Consider the following 18,563-nt stretch of genomic DNA (forward strand, 5'->3'; position numbering starts at 1 on the left):
GGGAGGCTGGGGGTGCACAGGGCCAGGGTTCCCGATCAGCACTGGGGCACCTCCTCCACCCGGTGACCCGGCGACACTGGGCCTGGCAAAGTGACGGGGGCTGGAGGCTTGGGGCTGGGGGTGACCGGGATGGCCGGCTGCGGTCCCTGTGGAGAAGCTGCTGGTGAAGGACACACGGGGGCTGCGGGCCGGGCCTCCTGGAGAGCACCATCCGGAGTTGTTCTGGCCCCAGGTTCGAGTCCTGTCCACTGATTCCAACTTACAGGACCAGGGACAGCGGCTTCGGCGCCTGTGGCCCGGTTTCCGAACAGGACGTGCCTGGCTGGGCCGTGCACCGTGATGGCACAGAGAGAGCCATGCCGTGCGACGACCGTCGGTCCACCCAGTCCAGTCAGCAAGGGCGCATCAGAGGCAAGGACAGCAACGTGTGGGCTGAAGGGGCCCGGAACTTCAGACCGGTCGTCCCCACCAGTAACCATTCACTAAGGGCCCGGGGGCTCCACGGCAAGAGAATCACAGGGCCAGCGCCAGCCCCCCGGAAACGCAGACGCGGGGACAGATGGAAGGAAGGACAGGCCAGAATCAGAAGGTACGGTCGACCTGGGGAACCAGCTGCTCAGAGAATGCCCTCGAGGCACGCGGCGCCCCGGCCTAGCACCCACCCCGGGCGCCCTCCACCCTGGGCCGCTCCTCCTGTCCTGGCCAGGGTGGGTCACCGGTCACGGCCGATGCTGACGCACCGGCTGTGTGGGGGTTTTCTGAATGTGCGAGAGCAAACCGCAGACATGACCCCGGTACCCCCAAACATGTGAGTGCCCCTAAGGACAAGGAGGCCCCCTTCCCCGAGCTCAGCACCAGCGTCCGTGTCCGTGAACCATCGTGGATCCCACACGCCCTGGTCTGCAGACGGCACGGACTCCCATTTCTTCAGTAGACAAAGGACGACCAAGATGTGTCCAACAGCAAAACACGTTCTGGCCTGAGGCCCGATCCCGGCTCAGACCTGATGCTACTGCTCACGTCTCTTTCATCCCCGTGAGCCTACAAGAGTACGCCCCCACAGAACCTTCTGGAAGGATGGATAAGTTCGAGGTATGTGTTGTCCAGCAGGGCAGCCACCAGACACATGTGCCCCCTGAGCACTTGAAATGAGGCTAATCTGACCGAGAGACTACATTTTTAATTTTTTTCTAATCAATCTAAGTTGCAAAGCCATAGCTGTTGGGGTGGACAGCCTTGTCTGCCATTCCTGAAGCATCGAGACTCGGACGGAGGGACGCTAGGAGTCCACTTACACGAGGCGCCCAGAACAGGGAGTCACAGAAAGAATGGTGGAGCCGGCCGGGGCGGACAGGGAGTCAGTGTCTCACAGGGACGGATGTAGCCTGGGGTGATGAACGAGTTCTGGAAATGACAGAGGTCTTGTCAGGTGACACCGTGACACCGTGATGGTTAAGACGGGGGCGCCTGGGGGAGCTCAGGTCACGATCTCGCGTTTCGTGAGTTCGAGCCCCGCGTCGGGCTCTGTGCTGACAGCTCGGAGCCTGGAGCTGCTTCGGGTTCTGTGTCTCCTTCTCTCTCCGCCCCTCCCCTGCTCTCTCTCTCTCTCTCTCTCAAAAATAAACATTTAAAAACAATGGTTAAAATGGGGACACCTGGGGGACTCAGTCGGTTGAGTGTCCTACTCTTGATTTCGGCTCAGGTCATGATCCCAGGGTTGTGGGATCAAGCCCCATGTCAGCACGGAGCCTGCTTGGAAGCCTCCCTCCCTGGCGCGCGCTCTCTCTCTCTCTCTCTCTCTCTCTCTGCCCCTCCCCCACTTGCACGCTCTCTCCCTTAAAAAAAAAAATAGTAACAAATAAATGAATAAATAAAATATCAATGGTTAAAATGGTAAATCTTGTACATCCTGTATTTTACCGCGACGGCCAGCAAAACCGCAGAAGCTGGGAGGGGCCCCGAGAGAGAGCCAGGCCCACGGCTCGGCCGGGAAAATACACTTTCACTGCCCTAAGCCCCCCGGTTTGTGGCCGCCAACACGCCGCCCCAGCTGGCACCCGCTCGTCCCCGCTGGTCTCAGACCCTCCCGCCCACCCTGCGGCCTCGGCCGGCTCCGTTGCTGTCTGAGCATCGCCTGACTCCAATCTCCCCGAAGCGTCCACTTTATTTCCTCAGCCTCCCATTTTTAGAGTTAATTACACAGCTCCTCGCCATAATCGCAGCCGGCGAGGCCAGGCTTCCTTTCGGGGCTCAGGACGGGCGGGCGCCCCTTGCCCTGTGGGCACAGCGTCTGCCCGCCTGGCCCCTCCCCAACGGCAGCCGCGTGGGCCCCAGCCTTCCACGGCGAGCCGGGTGCCGCTCAGGGCCCACGAAAGGCCGGCCCTGGGGAAACTGAGGCACACAGACAGGTTCTGACCCCAGAGAGACGGACACGGCAGAACCGGGAGGAGGGGGCCTCCTTCACGGAGACCTCCCCTTATGTCCGCCCGCCTCTGCGGCTCTGCCATGGTGCCCTCACTCCCCACCCTCCAATCAGTCACCCATTTCTCAGGAGAGGAAACTGAGGCTCCCGAGCCAAGACTGGAACCCACATCTGCTCTGGGATAGGGACGTCCTTCGAGAGGACGGGTGTCCGAGAGTCCCGGTGCTTCCTCTTGGCCAATGTGCTTGGCAAGTGGCGCACGGTCCCTCCACCCCCCTCATCGGCCACGGACAGGGGCGGCAAGGGCGGGTCGGCCCCGTGCCCGGACTCGTGGCTCCTCCCTCTTTCCACCAAGCGGGGGCAGCTGCTGTTTCTGCAGCTCCAGTCCAATCGCCCGATGGCCGGCCTCTCCTTCCCCACCGCCCTGGGCCCAGGAGGGGCGGCGGCCGAGGCCTGGACAGCCAGAAGCTCACGGTCCCTCGCTCAGACAGCTTCAGACTCTGGGAAAGAGGCTCCCGAGGGCGAGACGGGGAGAGAACGTCTCGGCACATCCCAGCCACAGGCTGAGCGACGGCAGGTGAGGGAGGGCCCAGACAGCGGCCAGTGCCAGGCCGGAAGCTGCCCATCCTTGTCCTGAGGCCCGAGAAGGGCCGGCTGCTGGCCGTGTCCCTGTGGCCTCAGGGGCGAGTGGCCTTCTTCTCTTTGCTTGGTCCTCCAGGCCCTGGACGAAGGACGGCCAGACACAGCTTCCCTGGCATCTGGAGGCGAGCGCACGGCCCCAGAAGTCCTGCTTAGCGGCCACAATAAGGGTCTGTCCCGGGACAACTGGCCCTGTGACAAGTGACAGGCGGCCCAGAGCCGAGTAGGCCCCCGCTGTGTTTGCTTAGGGCACTGCCCTGCCCGCTGCTCCCCAACCCCGGCCCACGGGGAGGGCCCTGGCCACCGTGCCAAGAGGCGGGCCGCCTGCGCAGCGGATTCCCGACCCCTCCGTCCCGCCTACTCGTCAGGCTGAGATCAGATTAGCCGGAACGCCCAGGCTCCGTGCCCAGCCGCCCTCCGCCAGCCTCGCAGGGCCTGCTGCCCACTGTCAGCCGTCATTCAGCCCCCGGAAGGCCTGCCCCAGCGAGGGGATCCCGGGCACGAGAGGCAGAGACGACCCTGAGAGCCAAGACCCCGCATCTGAGCCTCAAGGCCTCCGCGCGCCCCCCGGTGTGACCCACGATGGCCACTTCCCTTTGGTGGCTTTGACACCAACCTGCTGATCGGGGAGCCACCGCCTGCCACACACGGAGGAGACACCGGGCGGGGCTGCCTTCACACCTCCGTGGCCTCTCCTGTGACCCCTCAAAGGCGAGCTGGAGTCGCAAATCGGACACCCTGCCCCCAGAACTCACACCCACCCAAGGTCCACCACGCACGCCCAGTGCCGGGGACTCTGTGTCGTCCCCACGTCCCTCAGGGGCTGCCTGTGTACTTCAGCACTGACAGGCAGGTGCACGGGGGAAACTGAGGCCCAGAGAGGCAAAGCTTCTTGCTCAGCAGGCTGCGGCCGGGGATGTGTGGTCGGTCTGAGCGGGGTTTCCGTGGAGGGAGCTCACGGCACCCGGGCACCGGACGTGTCCCCCTGCACAAACCCACTGGACGCCTGCAGGGGCCCTGGAAGGCGTGGGATGTGATTACCCCATTCCACAGACAGACAAAGTGAGGCTCGCAGAACACCCCTCCGGGTGCCCCCTGACCTCCTCCTGCAGGGCCTGTGTCAGGGGAAGCCCCAAGACCGCCTCGCCCGCTGCGTCAGGAGGCCAGGGGCCCTGTTGCCCCCCACGGTGATGCTCAGCCGACGTGGGGCTCCACCGGGAAAGCCCCAGGTTGGGCTCCGCAGAGGCCCCTGACCTTCCCTTGGCCCCTGTAAGTTGTCCCTGACCGGAGAGGCTGCTCCCCATGTTCCAGCCCTCCACCAGGGGCAGGACACGGCGGCCCAGCTCCTGACCCGCAGCTGGCACTTCTGGTGGGGACAGCCCCGGCCAGGCCGTTCCAGCTCAACCTGTCCTCTCCGTGCCTGTTCCTCCATCTGTAAAACGGGGAGAGAAAATCCTGCCCTCTGACTTCCGGGACCAGCGGACACTGGGGCCTCCTCCCTCGGGACATCCTGAAGTCCCTGCTCCCAGAGCCCCTGTGACGCCACGCCCGGGGAGAGTGGAGGCAGACGACTGGCCCCCACGACCCAGGGCCCTGTGATCTGCACTCAGGGCCAACCTCCCTCCTGGAGCTGGGGAGCACCCACACCCCAGACGGACCCGGGCCCTTGGTCCACACCTCTGCTGGCCTCTCACTGCTCAAAGCTGCGGCCCAGAGGCTGGGGGAGAGGGAGGGAGGGGGCCAAAGGCCTCCAGGGGGTGGTGTGTCTGAGGCTCTGGGCTCACAGTCAAGACGGAGGGACCACGAGGAGATACACGGCACTGTCTCCCACGCCCCCCACGGCGGGAGAGAGCCGGGACAGCACAGCCCCCGAGGGAGATGGGGTGTGTCGACCTCATCAACACAACAGATTTCCTTTCAAAATCCCTGCATCTTTCTGAGGCAGGCGGAGGCGGGGGCGGGGCTCCGTATTTGACTTTCCACGGGCATCGCGGAGTGTTCCTGAAACGTCCCAACACGGGACACTAAAGCTACACCTCACGATGACAAATCACATGCCGTCCCTCTGGAGTGACACCGACCGCCCGGGGCCACGCTGCTGAGGCCTGCGGATCAGACGCCCTGACTGGCAGCTGACGCGTCTTTGATCAATAAAAAATGGGGAAATGAATTAATTTCCTGTTTTATTTATGCCACGCTCATTCCAAAAACCTTTTAAAATGGCTTCATTACTATTTAATCGGTGCAGTTCGCTGGAATGGATCTTTTGAATTCGGGGCCCTTGGGGTACATGAACAGGTGGCCTTGAGGTGACAGGCTAGTCAGACCTTCCCGTGGGGATAGAAACGGCGGCCAAGTGTCCCCGCGGGTCCCAAACACCTGGGTCAATGACCCACGCGGGGCTCACTATCTAGTGAAAGAAGGAAAGAAGATGGGACTATGAAGCATGCTTGGGTGTCCCGAGGGCTGGCATTCCAAAGTGGCCCTGCTTCCCCCCAGCAGCCATGACCCGTGAAGGCTTCAGCGGCATCTGGGGCCCCCTGGGCAGGTGCCACTGCATGGGGGAAGCCCTCACTTCCCGAAGCGTCTCTTCCAAAAACAAGCAGGCAGGTGGAATTTGGGGCTGGCCTGACCACCTGCTCCTGCACACGTCCGTACTGCCCGCGGGCCTCCCCGCGCCAGCCGGTGTGGGTCCGCTGTGCCAACAACTCTGGGGACGGAGATCATTTATCATCCATTTCAGATGGGGACGCTGAGGCCCGGGACGTCAGATGGGGGGCGCAGCCCGTGCGGCTAGTTAGCATTAACCCCGAGAGGCTTCCCTCGCCGGCCCGGGCCGAAGCCGCGGTGACTGTCCCGGCTCCACGCAGGGAAAGTGCAGGCCCAGCGGGGACTTATCTGTGCGGCATCTGGGGCTCGGTTACGTCTGCTCGGTTTAACAGGAGCTCTGCCTCCGCTCAGGCCACCTCCCGGGCTGCGCACGCACCGGGCTGCTGGAGGCACTGGGGCCAGGCCGGGCTCCCCACCGGGAGTGGGGGTGGCATCCCCTTTGTGCAGCGGCGGTGGGCCGAGGCCTGGGCCTCACCCCACCTCAGCCCGCGGGCAGGCAGCCTGACCCACGGCCGCTAGCCTGTCACCAACCAGAGGGACAGAAAGGACACAAGGCAGCAGCGTCTCAATTCACCGTGTGGCAAGCCTCCTAAGTACGTCACACACAGATGGGCCGCAACATCGTCAGGTGGCATTTCCGCTTTCTCCAGCAACAAACAGCCGCGGGGCCCCCGCCAGGCACTGCGCGGAGCCGGGCATGGGTCCTGTCTGCCTCCCTTCTCAACACGGGCCGCACGCCGTTCCGAGGTGGAAACACGGCGTGAGGACCGCCTTCTCCAACAGGCGGCCGGGAGAGGGCCCAGGTCTAACCAGGGAGGGTCGGCTGCCGTGTGGGGGGCTCAACTCGGGCTTTTCTCGGGCTGATTCCCGCACGGGCCTGGTCCCGGGGACCTCCGGCTCCCAGCAAGTCAACAGGCCCCCGTACAGACTAAGCCCCCGAAACCCAATGCACCGGCTCCCCACCAACTGCCACGCCAGTCTGTCTGCAGCCCCCGAGCTGTGGGAAGCGGGTTCTGAAAGGTTAGGAAGTACAAGGGGTGTGCTGGTGGCAGGCAGAGCCGGGCTGCGTGGGGCCAGCGTCAGCCGCCAGGTGCTACCTCTCTGTCACGATCTTCACGCACCTGCTCGTCAATGCTCGGGAGTAAACTCCCCGCGGAAAACAATCCTGGACGAGTACCACTTCGGAGGCCTCAGCAGAGCGGGTAAGCAGCTGACGCCCATTCAGACCTAGTGAGCAGACACTTAATAGGCGCCTTCTGTATGGCAGGCCCTGCCCCGGGGTCCCAAGGCCCAGAGGACACGCCTGTGGGCCCACAGCTGTCTGAGAAAAGAATCTGTGATTTCCGTCGATACCTGGATGGAAATTGTTCCCAGCAGTCCTCAAAAGACCCGCCGCTCCGGCTAATGGCCTGTGTGAGCCAGAGGGATAAAGAGTGGCCGGTGTTATGGAGACTTCAAGGTCAGGGTCAAACCAAAGGTTTTCTACAAAGCCAGCAGGAAATTGCTTTTCTAGGATTTCCCTGTGCAGCCGACCGTCTTCCCTGAGCCGGCTTCTGAAGGCCGGAGGGTTCCAATCCTGCCCTCCCGCTGCCTGGCCGGTCCAGGCAGGCCCGGCTCAGAGAGATTAGCTCAGCCGCTGCCTGGAGCGGTGCCCCCTCCCCCGCCCCCCACCCCGAATCCACGGCCCCTCGTCTCTCTCCTGCAGCCTGGCCCAGACCACCACCACCGGCTGGCAAGCCTTCTGCGACATGGCGCCTGTCCCCCTGCCACCTCCCTTTCCCCCTGTCTTCTTCCTTCTAGAAAAGCGGCCTCCGCTATTTTTGTTTTCCTGTTGCCCGCGGAAATTAGAGCCAAACGCCTCCCTTAATGGCCAGCACGCACCAGATTATCGCACCCCCGGCTGAACAAGCGAATCTCATTATCCCTTCCTGCTGTGCTGAAAACATTGAGGGGAAACAGCTTCCGAGACAAGAGGGCGAGACAAGAGGGCGGCAAGAAGCTTCTCCACGCCCTGAACCAAGGCAGACGCCGCCCTTCCCTGGGAGGATGGCATGGTGGGGACGGGCCGAGGACGAGGCCCCTCGTCAGCCACGTGTGCCACCAAGTGTCAAAACCCTTCCCGGACGGCTGCCCGATGGTCAACCCTTCTCTGGGGGGTGGTGGGGGTGGGAGACAAGAGTGGGCACTTGGGGAAAGTCAGAGTGCAGGGGGAGGGGGCTCTGAGGACTCCTTCCTTTGAAACAGACCCCTACCACCATGTCCCCAGGTAGGGCCCCCGATGGGGCCTGCCGATGCGCCCCCTGGAGAGCCCCTCCCCGCTCTGGGGGTGCGCACAAAGCCCCAACCATGGGGGGCAGCAGTCACCCACGGGGCAGGGTCCAGACCCAATCAGGCAGCCTCACCTCCTTCCCCGGGCAGTCGGCGAGCTCCATGAGGCCCACGGCCAGGAGCCCAGCCTGGACACGGGGCCTGTCACTTCACCTCTCCGAGCCTCGGCTTCCTTCCCTGTCAAAGAGGGTGATACCCACAGCAGCCGCCACCGGGGGCAAGCCGCGTTCCCCACACCAGGGAGCCCGCTCGGGCCATTAGGCCAATCAGCTCTGCTGATGTTAACGTGAGCCGTGAAGCACGGACGTGATCCCCAATTTACAGATGAGAAGACTGAGGCTTGAGAACATTATTTACCAAGTGTAGGGGGTTGCACGGCGACCCCCAAAGACACATGCCTGTGTCCTGACCTCTAGAATCGGTGAATATGATGTTATTCGGCCAAAGCGTCCAGGCAGATGTAATTAAGGATCTCGAGGTGAGATGCTCCTGGGTCGGGGAGGCGCTAAATCCAACGGCAAGTGTCCTTTATAAGAGACACAGCAGAGTCACAGGAAGAAGAGGAGAGGCCGTGTGAGGACAGGGCAGAGACAGGAGGGACACTGACCCGAGCCAAGGGGCACCTATCTGGGGCACCAGGAGAGGCGGGAAGGACGGAGGGAGCACGGCCCAGACCCGATCTCGGAGTCCCGGGCTCTGGAGCTGGCAGAGTGGGAGTTTCTGTGGCTGTAAACCCCCAGCGTGTACTCATTTTTCACGGCAGCCCCGGGCCGCCCGCCGGGCAGAGGCCGCCCCCATGCCCTGGACCACCTGCTACGTGACCTCAGCACAACCAGAGATGCCAGAGCCCTCGTGTCGTTGGCGAAGGGCTGTGGGGTGGAGGGAGGCGTGGACGGGTGGATGAAGTGGGCTCGGAGGAAAACCTAAGGGAAGAATCCCCATTTCTTCTAGCTGTCGCCCAGCCCTCCGCCGCTCGCGCTGCCCGCGGGGCCCCCCATGGCCCCGCTCGGCTGGCACACTGACGCGTCCTCCGGCTGTGACTCAGGGCTCTTTGGGGACAAGGGCCCCAAAAAAGGCTCTCAGCCAGGTGGGCCGCAGACCCTCCTCCCTGCCACCTCCCTCTGAACATCGCGGTGCCTGGTCCAGCCCCGGACACCGCTGAATCGAGGCGTGGGGCCCAGGCAGACCCAGCCAGCTCTCAGGCAGACAGATGTGGGTTCAAATCGGAGCCTTCCTGCTGCCGCACCCTCCCGGGGACCTCCCGTCCCCAGGACCCTAGCTCCAGGCTGAGTGCACTTCTCGGGGGCCCCAGACCCCCCATCCAGTGGTTGCCTCCATCTTGCTATGGGAGGGCGCCCAGCTCGAGCACCCCAAAACTCACCCCTTGATGTCCCCCCGCTGTGAAAGCCACCCTCTCACCCAGGGGCCGCAGCCCACCTGGGGGCAGCTAAGAGCCCCTCACGCTTGCCCACTACAGCCCGGTCATGCACGTGACCTCCCACCCACGGCAACCCAGTGCATTACAGGAAGCACCTTTGAGGTCCGGCCGCCACGAGCACAGAGGGACACAAAACGTCCTCCTCGACCGTGCCAGCCGTGCTGCAGGAAGCACCCCTCAACACAGCACGCGGTTGCTCGTGGAGAATCCCTCCTCCAGTGGGCACACGTCATCTCGAGAAGGGCAAAGTGTCCTGTCCGCTTATGACCCCACAGCTCCCGGGGGGGGGTCAGAGACGAGAGGGGAGCCCCAGGGACTGCCACTTTCCCCCAGAGACACACACACACAGCCCGTCCGTCCACCCATCCCCACACCCAGAGTCAAAGCTGCTGAGTCAGCTCTGTCACCGTGGGGGGGACACCGTGGGTGTCTATGAGGAGCCCAAACTGGGGACAGGCCTCTCTGGGCTGCCTCCCGCTCTGCAAGTGCCACAAGCCCTTTCAAGAGCCATCTCTCCCCAGGGCGCCTGGCTCAGCTCACCATCTCGTGGTTCACAGCTTTGAGCCCCGCGTCCGGCTCTGTGCTGACAGCTCGGAGCCCGGAGCCCGCCTCAGATCCTGGGTCTCCCTCTCTCTGCCCCTCCCCCACTCGGGCCCTGTCTCTCCGTCTCAAAAATAAGTGAACGCTAAACCAAAATTTTTAAAGACCCGCCTCTCCCCAGAAGCCAGAAAGGACCCCAAGTGCCCAGCGGCCCATAGCAGGTGCTTAGAGTGGCCCCGAAGGCTCCGGGGGGGAGGGGCTCAGCCCTCGTCTGGGAACAGAAGGTCAGGCAGTAGTGGCCGCTGACAGCTCACTGTGCCCCCGTCACTGCCACTGACCCCACAGCCCCCCTGTGTGGGACGTGCAGCCAGGCGGGGCGCACCAGGGGGCGTGTGCAGGTGTGGGTGCGTCTGTGTCGCGACCAACAAAACCAGGCACAGATACGTCTGCAGGTGGACGAGGACTCGGGGAAACGTTTCTGAAGTCCGAGCAGGTGGAGGCTCCGACGTCAACACGGTTTTTTCTGTTTCGAGACGCGCTTCATTTCCACCCGAGCGCCGTCGGCACCAGACACGCAAGCTCGGCCTGGGGCGGGCGGGGGGGGGGGGGGCACCGCGTCCTGCTGCCCCAACAGACGCCTGCCCCGGAAGCAGGAGGCTCCGCCAGGCCCGGGGTGGGGGGCCGGGGGCGTCCCCACGGGGGCGGCGCTGAGGGCCCCTCCTCTGAATACCCGTCAGTGGGGTCTCCGCCCGTCGGGAGCCCTGGTCCCTCAGGGACACAATCCTTCCCTCGATCAAACACCCACCCACGCCCCGCGTGTTCCCGCGGCCTTGATGGCCCAGATTAGGGGCCCCGCAGGGAGCCACCCCTCCATGAAGAAGCCGGGGAGAGGGTCCAACTCCTGAGGCTGACACCAGGCGCCCCCACCTCCTCTCCACCCCCCAGCCTCCCTCACACAAGGGACGCCCTTTCTTTAGACACAAAATCTCAGAGGCGGCTTCCCAAGTCACTTCTCCCCCCATTCACGTGCGGAAGAAATTTCTCTTCCCACATGACCGCTGCCCATTCACGGGCTCACAGAGACCAGCCGTTGACCTCCGAGAGGAGCTGCAGCCACTGGGGAGAGGGCACACGGGGGCAGGGCCTCGTCTCCCCGGACCCGTCGCGGCCGCCCCGTCAGCCAGTGCGGGCAGGTCACTGGAGGCGCACGGACTCTTGGCGCACAGCTTGCCGGGGACGGCGGACAGGTCTCTGCCCCGCTCAAAGCCTCGGTTTCCCCACCCAGAGAGCCTGACCGCAGCCCCTGGGGCTCGGGGAGGCAGAGCCGGCGGGGGGCAGGTGGGGGGTCTGCAGCTTTGACAGGGGAGGGGACCAGACCCCAGCTCACACCCACTAGGTGGATGCTACAAAACGGAAAGTCACAAGCGTAGGCAAGAACTGTTCTGGGAAGCAGTTCGGCAGCTCCAAGACACGTTAAAAACAGAATTGCCACATGACCCGCGATCCCACCTCTGGTCGTTCTCCGAAGAACTGAGCGCAGAGGCCCGAAGGACGCGCACGGCTGTGTTTGCGGTGGCCAGAAGGCGGAAGCCGTCCGCGCACCGACGGGCGACGGACCAGCAAAACGGGGGCCAGCCGCACCACGGAACAGCACCCGGCCTTAAAAACGAAGGAGATCCCGGGGCGCCCGGGCGGCTCAGTCGGTTGAGCGGCCGACTCGTGATCTCGGCTCAGGTCGTGATCGCAGGGTCATGGGATCGAGCCCCGCATCGGGCTCTGCGCTGAGCGTAGAGCCTGCTTGCGACTCTCTCTCCCTCTCTCTCTCTCCCTCTCTTTCTCTCTCTCTCAAACAAGAAATAGAAATAAAAATAAAAAGGAAGGAGATCCTGACACAGGCTGGCCTGGAGGACGCAATGGAAACGGCCAGATGTAAAAGGACAAGGATACAGGGTCTGCTCCCGTGAGGCCCCAGAAAAGCCGCATTCATAGAAACAGAAGGCAGAACGGTGGAGGGGCGCCTGCCAGGGGGGCCCACGCGGTCAGGTGGCCGACCTCGGCTCAGGTCATGATCTCACGGTTCCAGGAGTTCGAGCCCCGCGTCGGGCTCTGTGCTGACGGCTCAGAGCCTGGAGCCTGATTCGGATTCCGTGTCTCCCTCTCTCTCTGCCCCTCCCCTGCTCATGCTCTGTCTCTTTCTATGTCAAAAATAAATAAAACATTAAAAAAATTTTTAAAACAAATTAAAAAAAAAACAAATTAGAAAGAGCGGTGGGGTCAGGGCCACGGAGTGCAGGCTTGTGTGTTGGGTGGCCTCGGTTTTACAAGGTGAAAACGATTCTGGAGTCGGATGGAGGCGATGGCCTGTCACTGGACTGTGCCCCAAAAAGCGCCTGAGACAGCGGACTTCCTGCTTATTTCACTACAAAAAAGAAACCGGTCGGGAGACCTCGGGAACTGGATGGCTCGCCCGGTCCCCCTAGCATGGGACCCCTGCGTGGATGCATCTGGGCATCCCCCCCACCCTCCCGGTCCCCCCAAAGCCACCACCGCTGCGGGAGGGTCTCTGGCTCTCTCAGGAGCCACAAAAACAGCCTCTGATGGCCACTGTGGGTCTGGGGGCCTCGAAGTCAGTGACACGGGCCTGCCCGGGGCGGGAGTCCGGGGAACTTTCCTGAGTGGCCTCTTGTCACGTTTCCCATGACTGCGCATTACTTTTAGGATTTCTTAAAAAGACCCTGCACTCTGGGCTGGCTTTGGGAGAAGTGCTTTCTTGTGAACCCTACAGCCGCCTAACCTTCTCCACACTGGAAATTCCAGCCGCACCAGCGCCAGCCCCAGGGCAGAGCGCCGAGGGGGCACAGGGAGGGGGCACGGGGGGGGGGGGGGTGGGGGGGGGAAGGAGCTCCATTGTCTGCCAGGAGCAGCTGGGCCCGGATGGATCTCTCCCCTGAACCGGGGTCAGGAATGTTCGCAGCTGTGGACTCGCCCTCCACCCTCCGCCCTCCCCCCAGCCGGTGGGAGCCGGGCGGGGGAGGGAGGCTGCAGGGGCCTAGGGGCAGAGGCCAGCAGGGCAGGGGGTGGGAGGGGCGGGCACGCCCCCAGCTGTCCCAGCAGAGGGAAGCTGGCCAGAGCTGGTATCGCAGCTGTAGGCAGCCGAGCTCCAGCCCGGGGCCCGGCCCCACCTGCTCAGGGTGCTGGTCTTTTCTCCCCAGATAGGAACAGCCTCTCCTCCGTGAGGCGGAAGTCTGGAATAAAACGAAACCCCACGTGAGCTCCGGCCCCGAAGCACCACCGGCCACGCGAGGGCTTTTTGTCGTCCAGCCTCTTGACTCTGCATCGTTTGCTGTTACAAAATTCACTGCTGGGAACAGCACACAGCTCTGGGCCCTGGCATTTCCTCCCTGGCAGTGTGACACGTGGCACTGGTGTTTGGGAATCTCCCCGGACGCGGGCCACACACTCCAGCGATGCCTCCCGTCGGGCATTCCGGGTGTTTCCAGGGTTTCGAGATCACATTTACGTGACAGTAACTGGCTCTGTCCTCCCGGGCCATTCCCACAACTGAGCCCCTGTCCGCTACGGGGCCCGTGGAGGCAGGGCCGCCGCAGGGGACGACGGTCACAGCCCAACGGCCTTGGGCACAGACAGGCACGGGCAGGCTCCGCGGACGAGGGCCTCGGGAAGCCCCGGGCAGGCCACCCGCCTTCCCTGCTTCGTTCATGCATGATTCACCCCTGCATCACTCAAACGGCTGCCCGGCCCTGCACGGTGCCAGGCACGAGGGCACCGAGTAGGAAAGTGCGAGCCTCTGCCCACCCCCCACGGGAAGAGACGGTTAAACCGAGGCTCCTAGGCTGGGCCTGCAAGGTGCCCGCCCACCCCGGGGTTATTTTCGGGAGAAGGGGGCGGGGAGGGGGCGGCCAAGGGAAGTGAGAGAGCAGTGGAGCGGCTCCGGGTGGGGGGGAATCTTGCGGCCCACCAGCTGCAGACCACAGGGGCGTCCGGGGGCGGGCCAGAGCACGGGGACAGAAAGGCAGGCCCCACAGGTCGGAAGCCTGGTGGGGACACACAGGGTGGAGAAGGCAAGACAGAGGCAGAGACTGGATGATGCGTTGAGAGAGGCGTCCCCTGGATGGCCGGGAGGGACCGTGCCCTGGGGCCTTCGACGACACCTTGGGGCCTCTACCAGATGACAGGAGAGATTTCTGTCCTTGTAAGGCCTCCAGGCTGAGGGGCTGCCCCAGGACACACGTGCCGGGAAGAGCTGGCAAGCCCTGGGGCCCCGGTCGCCGGGAGACCCTCGGCTCCTTCGTGCAGGACGCTGCTCACCGCTCCTCTGTCTCCAGGAAGAGTCAGACAGACACAAAAACCAGCTTCGTGATGCCAACCCCACCACAGACAGACACGGCCTGCCGCTGGTGCACGGGGGAGGTCAGAGCTGCCCCTCCCAGGCCCAAGCCGGGCTGAGAAAGTTCTGGTCCGTGGGGAATTTCATCAACTCGCAGCTAAAACACTAACCACGACACTGAGGCTCCCTTCCCCGCCTCCCCGGGTCCCTGGAGAGGCCTCCAACCGCTGAGCAAAGGCCAAGGTGGCCCAGGGGCCCGGGGCGTACAGCCGCCCAGCAGGGAGCCTCGCCCTGAGCTCGGGCCCAAAGGGACGTCCCACCGGGAGGATCCCTCGGGAAGCTTCGCCCCAAACCCCGAAGCATCACGGCCAACTACTTCCTCAAGCCGGGAAACCAAGCACCAGCCTAAGAAGAAAGTGGAAGCAGAGTGCTTTCTGTTTCCTCTCGGCCGGGAGCCTGCTAACACCAGCAGCCGCAGCGCAGGGAGGCGCCCCTCAGTCAGGGCGAGGCTCTTTCCTCCCTCCAGAAGGTTGACGACGCGGGATGCTCTGCCGGCCCAGGCCTGGGGCGCTTTGTCAACCTGACTCTGCGACACCCTCTGTCGCGGAGTCTGGCACCCAGGAAGAAGGCGCCTCGGATTCAGAGAGACGGGGTCCAACTCCAGGGAGATGGGAGAGGGCTGTTCACGGGCTGCCCCCTGCCCCCATGCCAGGGCAGGGCAGGGCAGGGAAAGCCCCCAGGGCCAATGCCGGCTGAGTAGGAGCAGAGCTGTGGGAACACCAGGCAGGGGAGGTCACGGAAGGGGGAGGGGTTGCCTGAGCCCAAGGAAGGGGGAGCAGGAGGCAGGTGCTCAGAGGGGAGGAGCGGTCACCGTCACGAGGCTGGATACCCCAGGGCGGATCCAGGGCTGCAGATGCCGGCGCAGGGAGGGCAGGTAAGCAGAAGGTCCCGATCCATCAGCCACCGACCCACACCGAGCAGCCACACCGGGTGCCCCTCCCTGTCCTTCTCGGGACGGCTTTTCCGGCAGGCCGGGCCCAGGACCACATCTGGAAGCCTCCACAGATGCCCGGGGGTCAGTCTGTGGCCGAAAAGCCAAGGGCAGCAGAGAGGAAGGAAACGGGGTGCTCTAATGGAGAGCACCGCTCCCCTGAAGACAAGCAGAGTGGCCGAACGCGGCTGTCTGGGGCTGTGGACCCCACCCCAAGGGTCTGGAACCCCCTCTCCGCTCTGGCTGGACCTCAGGAGATCTGGGATAGGAGGCACCGAGGACACGTGTGGCCCGGCGCCCAGCTCCTTCCTTCCCCAGGCCCCACACTCAGGCAGGGCAATAAGCTCCTTTTACTGCCCGGGGGTCCTCAACAGCTGCCCCCCCCCCCCTGCTTCTGGCCCCAGAGCCAAACGGCTGGCTTGAGAGGAGACCAGCCAGAAAAGCAAGCTGAGGGCCGGCTACCTGACCTCTGGTTCCCGGAGGGGAGCTTCGGGGACGCACGTCCCACGGCCGACCCCCAGGATGGCTGGTCTGGAGCACTGCTCAGCCAGCGGCACCTTGCTCGCTGAGAAGCAAGGACGAGTCTTAACAAGCTGCTCTGGGAACAGCCGCTGAAACCCGTCCAGGAAAACACGCTCGGATCGATGAGTCTGAAGGAGGCGGAAGGGCGGCCTCGGGTCCTCCGAGGCGGCCGCCCCTGGCTCCGCACCCACCCCTAGGACAGGAAAGGGGTGCCGCCCCAAGGACCCGCCCCTGCCCCTGGCTACTCATCCCCCAGCCTCCCGACAACCCGGTCCTGGGACACCCGTCCTGATGGCCCCCAGCCACCCGTGTCCCCACTCCGGCGGCCTCATGGAACTCAAAGGCTGGGCTAAGGTGCGGCAAAACATGGCAGCCCAGTGCCAGAGGATAGGGGGCGCAGGCAGACCATGTGGGCACCCCCATCTCAACTGTGCCCACTCTCAGACCCTCCTGGGCACCTGGGGGGCAGAGGCTCCAGGACTCAAGGCTGCGCAGAGAGAGGCCTGAAGACAAAAGGAATCCTTCCCGTCGCCCCCCAGGACCCAGAGGCTGGGTGCAGAGTGGGCTCCGTCCCCCACACTCCCCACCCCCCGGGGGACACCCGCCCAGGCCCTCCCTCCCGGCCCCACCCCGACCCTGCAAGGCTCCCAGAACTGCACACACCGCTGTCTCCGTGACGATTTTGTCAACACAGAGGAATCGGAGAAGGCCCTTTGGAAAGAGTGCTGCCAGGTCAATTACTTCCTTGACCGGGTTCTCTAGAAGTCGGCATTTGGGGCTGTTTGTCTCAACGTTCATTCCCTGCTGACTAAAGATGCCCTCCCTGCGCGCGCGCACACACACACACACACACACACACACACACACACACCCCGCGCGGACCTCCTCACAAGGCTCCCAGGCCCACGCTCATTTCAGAGACGTCAGAACACGAAGAAAATACCTACCTTGGAACGGATGAACTAATGTGAACGGGAAGCCACGTGGGGCAGACACAGCAGGGACAAAAGCAGGTTGCCACGTGGGGACTAAGGCAACAGCCCCGGCTCCTCGGGGACGCCCCAGGGACGCCCCGGGGATGCACAGGTAACTGCACAGTGCCCTCCGGCCGGCAGGCAGACCCGCAAGCCTTCTGTACGTACGTGTGTGTCTGGTGCCATCCACGCGGGGGCCCAGAGGGGAGAAACCTCTCGCGGACAGGCCGCGACCGTCCGGGGTCCCTACCCACAGCGCCATCCTGGGAGGCCCGGATATCCCTCAAGGGACACCTTAGACAAACACCGTCCCCCCCTCTCCTGACAGCCATGCCAATGTCATGCCACGCTACGCGCTGCCCCCCGTTACAGAGCCTGGGGGCCCTCACTGCAGAGGAAGGGGGTGAGGGGCAGGGAGATCGTCCTGGGTCTCTGAGTCCCACCCGGTATCCAACAGTGATGCTCCACCCTCTGACAGCCCCCAAGTCCTGGGGTCCGGCCCTGCCCGAACGCGGGCCTCGAGCTCGAGACGTCAGTCAGCTGCTCCCGTGCGGCCACCGAGCCACGGCAAATTCTCCCCCACTGAACGAACCGGCGAGGCTGGGAGGTTACCGTCCACAGAGCCCACTGCGAGCCTGTCTCCTGATTAAAGCTTCGCTGAATCCATAGCAATAGAGCGGTCTCGAAGAGATCCACGGAAAGCGGAACCCTTTTTAAGAAAAAACACTCTTCCCACAGGCAAAAACCACTTAAAAGTAACACACGCCACGATTTTGGGTTTGCGGCCGTCTCGCTGGGTCTCCGCGAAGGCCGTCGTGTCACCTGCAGGTGAATCGCACGTGCTGGGATCTGTGCTTCCCCAGGGAGCTGGATTCAACCTGCTTACGACCTGATCAATCCCGTGCTCGCGAAGGCAAAGCTGTTAGCAGACGAGAGAACGTCATCATCAAGGAAGGGGAGTCCAGGATGAAGCCCGGTGCTCGTGGAAGGGGTCTCTTGCCGAGGCCCTGGCCGCACGAGAGGTCGCAGAGTGTGGCACGGCGAGGCCGGGGCCGGCCCCCCGCCCCCAAGTCCAGCCTGGACACCGATGTGGTCAGCCACACAGAGACCGGAAAAAAGGCAGGAAGCTCAAAGCCAGACACAGAACACAACCGGGTGGGGCCGAAACGTCCCGCAACTCCCGTGCAGGGCAGATTCCGGACAGACCGCTGGGCGAGCCGGGCCTTCCCTGGGCCACGGCCAACGGCAGACCTTGAGCCCCACGGGGGGATATGGACGAGCCCCACCGTCTACACCACTGCCCAAGCCTGACATCGGGGCACCCTCCTCATCACCCTGCCTCCCCCACACCCTGGAGCCGGGAGCTTCTCTCCCCTCCCCCATACCACCCCCTACCCTACCCGGGCCAGGCCCGATCACTTCCCTGCTGGGGTGACTGCGTCTGCCTCCAATCCACTCCCAGCACTGAGGCCAAGGCAGAACCTTCTTTTTTTTTTAATTCTGTTTTCAAATGTTTATTTATTTTTTGAGACACAGAGAAAGAGAGAAACAGAGCACAAGTGGGGGAGGGGCAGAGAGAGAGGGAGACACAGCATCCGAAGCAGGCTCCAGGCTCTGAGCCGTCGGCATAGAGCCCGACGCGGGGCTCGAACTCACGGACCCTGAGATCATGACCTGAGCCGAAGTCAGAAGCTTAACCGGCCCGAGCCACCCAGGTGCCCCCAAGACAGAGCCTTCTGAAGCCACATCCA

General features: G+C 63.7%; 1 protein-coding gene across 6 annotated transcripts in view; it reads right to left on the bottom strand.

The window, feature by feature from the left end:
- The window catches only part of VAV2 (vav guanine nucleotide exchange factor 2), a 165,608-nt gene that overhangs the window by 133,335 nt on the left and 13,710 nt on the right, over positions 1-18,563 (bottom strand). The gene's annotated exons all lie outside the window — the stretch shown is intronic.

The sequence above is a fragment of the Panthera tigris genome, chromosome D4, assembly GCF_018350195.1.
Source record: "Panthera tigris isolate Pti1 chromosome D4, P.tigris_Pti1_mat1.1, whole genome shotgun sequence".
In the NCBI taxonomy this organism is placed as follows: Eukaryota; Metazoa; Chordata; class Mammalia; order Carnivora; family Felidae; genus Panthera; species Panthera tigris.